This window comes from Arachis ipaensis, chromosome B2 (genome assembly GCF_059453495.1).
Source record: "Arachis ipaensis isolate K30076 ecotype BB chromosome B2, ASM5945349v1, whole genome shotgun sequence".
NCBI classification, from domain to species: domain Eukaryota; kingdom Viridiplantae; phylum Streptophyta; class Magnoliopsida; order Fabales; family Fabaceae; genus Arachis; species Arachis ipaensis.
Window position 1 is genome coordinate 73,889,147 of NC_142437.1, and position 5,861 is coordinate 73,895,007.

Genomic DNA, 5,861 nt, shown 5'->3' on the forward strand with positions numbered 1-5,861 from the left:
TCAATTGTTTTTTGTTTTTTGTTGGGAGGAGCACCAGAAGTAGCGACAGAAGCCTGTGGAGGGTCAGCCAGATGAACTCGAGGAGTGGGGATCACCTTCTTCGGCACGGGCGGCTTCATTGGAACTTGAGAAGATCCCTCTCCCGCCACCTTGGCCGAGATATTTTGAGCAGTAGCAGCCTTCTTTGCCTTTTTGTAGGCCTTCATGGAATCATTGTTTTTTGACATCTTTGAAAATACAGAATCAACCATAGTGATGAGTTACAATCCAGAAGAAGCAAAACTAAGAAACAAGTATCGAAACAAGTCAGATAGTACCCAAAGCAGTTTGAACCAAAGACGAGTCACTCAAAAACTTTTTTGTATCAAGATGGGGTGGTTTTCCCCATAAATCTTCAAGAACAACTACAAAAGCTCGTTCAACCTCATCAAGCATCTCCCATGTATAGCGAGACACCTCACATTCTTTTTCCATTCTAAAGGAAAGGCATGCTCATCATTTTCATCAAGAAAAAAGGGGCGGGCACCCTCAATAGCACGGACTCGGAAGAAATAATTCTTAAAATCTTTAAAAGACTCATCATACATGGTAAAAATTTTATGCCACTGGGTCGACCTGAAAGAAACCCAGGAAGCTTTCTTTTTGGAAGACCCTCCGGGCTTGGCAGAAACAAAAAGATAGAGAAAAAGAGTCTGAGAAGGTGTTATGCCTAACTCTTGGCAAAGCAGCTGAAAAATCTTGATAAAACCCCAGGAATTCGGATGAAGCTGGGATGGGGCAATATTACAAGACCACAACAAATCGGTCTCGAAAGCAGTAAAAAGAAAGGTAATGTCCAACTGGCTGAAGAAATATTCATAGGCGTAGAAAAAGGGACGCTCCCCCTTGACCGAAGTAGAAAAACAAACCCTCTCATCAGAGTCGGGCGCTACAAGCTCATAATCCCTCTCCCGGGCACTGCTACCATAAATCCTACGACGTTTCCTCAGCTCTACACAAAAATCAGCGTCCACCACAGAGACACACATCAAGACAAGGGAGTCCATCCAATCAGATATCCCCTCGGGAACTTTAGAAGACATCTCTACAATGTTATTGCGAGAAGACATGAGGCCAACTAATCCTACAATAAGAAAAGAAGATGGGATTACTAAAAAACATCTCGGACGAGGGGTAAAATAACTCGACTAATATACAGAAGAACAAACAGAAAAGGAAAACCCCAAGACTCAAACCAAAGTCCTGGGGCATCCTTTGGAGGCAGTAACAAAGCAAGGTTTCGGGAAAAATCCACAGCTTACGTCCCGGCATCTCTCAAACAAGAAAAGATTTCAAATAACGGACATTTTGGAAAAGAAAGTCAGAACACAAAAAGTCACTATCTTTTTACAGTCTATCAGCAAAAAGCATCGCCAAACATCAAACATGCCAAGCGGAAATCGTCAAAGGTGCAACCTTTTCTCAAAATCAAACAAAAACCAAAACAAATATCGCAGCAAACAGGGAAAGCTATCAACAGGGCAAAAAATCAAGGGGCAATCTTCGATTAAGTGAGTAAAGATGCAGTTTTTCTGGGTATCGGACAGAAGCGACAGTAGAACATGCAAAGCCCTAGAAGCATCAAACAACAGGAAAGGCGAAAAGGTTCATGCAAAGGACGAAGAAACTCTCAGAACACACATTACAACAGCAAGCAGGCGTGACAAAAAAAGAAAGATCCAAACTTTCTCTAAGCAAAATCAAAACTTCACCACAAAACTAAAGACAAAGCAACAAAGACGAGAAGAAATTACAAATGGAACCAACCTGGAAAAAAGCAGAGCCTCAGAAGGGTTGAAGATGGAAAGACGGAATCGCCGGATTGCTGAATGACGCCGCAAAGGCAAAATGTAGGCGAAAAGCAGAAGGTGAGAGAACGAAGGGAGAAGTTACAAAGAAAGATGAAGGAGAGAAACCATTTTCTGAGTGCAGAAATTCAAAATAAAGCCAAAGGAAACGGGGCAATTAATACCAATTAATGAAGGTATTAAACCCTCGCACGTTCCCAAGAACAAAGCGCTGATATAAAAGCGCGCGCTTTTAGAAGAAAAACGTTCCACATTCAAAAAGGTTCTACAAAGGAAGGAATCGACTAAATGCTTGAGTTCGGCTTCACTAGAGAAGGACCGAAGTCAAGGACTCGACCTTAAAAAAGAAGACCGAGCTCAAGCAGGGGCACTGTTCATACCCTGGGTCGAGCTATCCGACCTGGGATGATGGGCGACAAAACGACCGACCTCTTCAGGTCAGACTATCCGACCTCTTCCTAAAAGAGCTCGGCCAAATCGACGGGAAAGCCCAAGAAAGGGCCCAACCCAAGGAATACAACCCAAATCCACAGGCCGTCCAAGCCTATAGAGATAAGGGCGGTTTCCTTGAAGATAAGCTGACCTCAACTCAAAGATAAAGATAAGATAAGATAACTAAATTATCTTATCTAGAAAGGTCACTCTACAACCACTATAAATACACTGGAGCACCCAGGTATAACTCATACTCTGATTCTACAATAAACCTGCTTAATACCCGTGCTAACTTAAGCATCGGAGTCTCTTGCAGGTACCCCCACCCTCCGGTGACCAAGGATCAGAAGTGAAGCCAGTCCAACAAGTTGGACACAATAGCTCCGGCTGCCACCAGCCAGCCGGACACGTCATCTCTGACCAGTACAAGAAGATCTAATCCGAGATTGGCGTACAGTTTCAGGTAACCCTCGGAACAGATAGCATTCTGGGCGTTTAACGCCAGGATGGTACAAGAGATAAGATTTTGTTTTTAATTCAAATCTCTTTCAAATTTTAATAATTTTTAAAAATCAAATCTTTTTCGAATCGTATCTTTTCAATCATATCTTTTCAAAATCAATTTCTTTCCATTTTCTATTTTTTTTACTATTTTCGAAAATCCTTGCTACAATTAATGATTTAATTCAAAATTTTCAAGTTGTTACTTGCCTATTAAGAAAGGATCAAATTTTAAATTCTAGAATCATATCTTTTAATTTATTGTTAGTCAAGTAATCAACTTTAATTTTAAAACTTTCTTTTTTTAATTTGATTCTCAATCATATCTTCTCAATCATATCTTCTCAATCACATCTTTTTCAAAATAATTTTCAATCATATCTTTTTGATTTCTAATTTTAAAATCTTTTTCAAAAATCACTTAACTACTTTCTCAATTCTAATTTTCGAAAATCATCAATCAATTTTTCAAAATTTCTTTTAATTATTTCAAAATCTTTTTAATTTGTTTTCGAAAATTCTTCCCCTCATCTTACATCCTTCTATTTAAGGACTAACACTCCTCCATTATCAGCAATTCAGACTCTCTCTTGATAAGTTCGAATTCTCTCCTCTCTACCTCCTTCTTCCATTCATCTTTTCCTCTGACACCTCAAGGAATCTCTATACTGTGACATAGAGGATTCCATACTTTCTTGTTCTCTTCTCTTTCATATGAGCAGGAGCAAGGACAAAGACATTCTTGCTGAAGCTGATCCTGAACCTGAAAGGACCTTGAAGAGAAAGCTAAGAGAAGCTAAAGCACAACTCTATGTAGAGGACCTAACAGAAATTTTCAAACAAGAAGAAGCCATGGCAGCCGAAAATAACAATAATGCCAACAATGCAAGGAAGGTGCTTGGTGACTTTACTGCACCTACTCCCGACTTCTATGGGAGAAGCATCTCAATCCCTGCCATTGGAGCAAACAACTTTGAGCTTAAGCCTCAATTAGTTTCTCTAATGCAACAGAATTGCAAGTTTCGTGGACTTTCATTGGAAGATCCTCATCAGTTCTTGGATGAATTCTTGCAAATCTGTGACACTGTCAAGACCAATGAGGTTGATCCCGAGGTCTACAGGCTTATGCTTTTTCCCTTTGCTGTAAGAGACAGAGCTAGAATATGGTTGGATTCACAACCTAAGGAAAAGCCTGAACTCTTGGGAAAAGCTGGTCAATGCTTTTCTGGCCAAATTCCTTCCACCTCAAATATTGAGTAAGCTAAGAGTGGAGGTCCAGGCCTTCAGACAGAAGGAAGGTGAATCCCTCTATGAAGCTTGGGAATGATACAAGCAATTGATCAAAAGGTGTCCTTCTGACATGCTTTCTGAATGGAGCATCATAGGTATCTTTTATGATGGTCTGTCTGAACTGTCCAAGATGTCATTGGACAGCTCTGCTAGAGGATCTCTTCATCTGAAGAAGACGCCTGAAGAAGCTCAAGAACTCATTGAGATGGTTGCAAATAACCAATACATGTACACTTCTGAAAGGAACCCTGTGAATAATGGGACAAATCAGAAGAAAGGAGTTCTTGAGATTAATACTCTGAATGCCATATTGGCTTAGAACAAAATATTGACTCAGCAAGTCAATATGATTTCTCAGAGTCTGTCTGGAATGCAAGCAGCAACAGGCAGTACCAAAGAAGCTTCATCTGAAGAAGAAACTTACGACCCTGAGAATCCAGCAATGGAAGAGGTGAATTACATGGGAGAACCCTATGGAAACACCTATAATCCTTCATGGAGAAATCATCCAAATCTCTCATGGAAGGATCAACAGAGGCCTCAACAAGGCTTCAACAACAGTAATGGTGGAAGAAATAGGTTTAGCAATAGCAAACCTTTTCCATCATCTTCTCAGCAACAGACAGAGAATTCTAAGTAGAGCCACTCTGACTTAGCAACCATAGTCTCTGATCTAATTAAAACCACTCAAAGTTTCATGACTGAAACAAGGTCCTCCATTAGAAATTTGGAGGCACAAGTGGGTCAGGTGAGTAAGAAAGTTACTGAACTCCCTCCTAATACTCTCCCAAGCAATACAGAAGAAAACCCAAAGAGAGAATGCAAGGCTATGAACACGTCCCACATGGCTGAATGCATAGAAGAGGGAAAGGCAGTGATTTCCACTGAGATAGACCTCAATAGATGTTCACTGGCCTCCAAGGAGTTCCCTAATAAGGAACCATGGGAATCTGAGACTCACATTGAGACCATAGAGATTCCATTGAATTTACTTCTGCCATTCATGAGCTCTGATGAGTATTCTTCCTCTGAAGAAGATGAAGATGTTACTGAAGAGCAAGTTGCTAAGTACCTTGGAGCAAGCATGAAGCTGAATGCCAAGTTATTTGGTAATGAGACTTGGGAGGATGAACCCCCCTTACTCACCAAAGAACTGGATGACTTGACTAGACAGAGATTACCTCAAAAGAGACAGGATCCTGGAAAGTTCTCAATACCTTGTACCATAAGCACCATGACCTTTGAGAAGGCTCTGTGTGACCTAGGGTCAAGCATAAATCTCATGCCTCTTTCTGTAATGGAGAAGCTAGGGATCCTTGAGGTGCAAGCTGCAAGAATCTCACTGGAGATGGCAGACAATTCAAAGAAACAGGCTTATGGACTTGTAGAGGATGTCTTGGTAAAGGTTGAAGGCCACTACATCCCTGCTGATTTCATAATCCTAGACATTGGAAAGTGTATGGATGATTCCATCATCCTTGGCAGACCCTTTCTAGCCACAGCAAAAGTTGTGATTGATGTTGACAGAGGAGAATTGGTCCTTCAAGTGAATGAGGACTCACTTGTGTTTAAAGCTTAAGGATCTCCTTCTTTAACCATGGAGAGGAAGCATGAAAAGCTTCTCTCAATGCAGAGTCAAATAGAGCCCCCACATTCAAACTCTAAGTTTGGTGTTGGGAGGTCATCATCATGCTCTGAGTATCTGTGAGGCTCCATGAGAGCCCACTGTCAAGCTATTGACATTAAAGAAGCGCTTGTTGGGAGGCAACCCAATTTTATTTTATTATA

At 40.9% G+C, this 5,861-nt stretch overlaps 1 non-coding gene across 1 annotated transcript; it reads right to left on the reverse strand.

Annotated features, from left to right (window-relative positions):
* Positions 1–4,041: 4,041 nt before the first annotated feature.
* Positions 4,042–4,149, reverse strand: LOC148574399 (small nucleolar RNA R71). Its single transcript, XR_015905824.1, has one exon. It is a non-coding gene; the product is annotated as a small nucleolar RNA R71 (small nucleolar RNA).
* Positions 4,150–5,861: the final 1,712 nt, after the last annotated feature.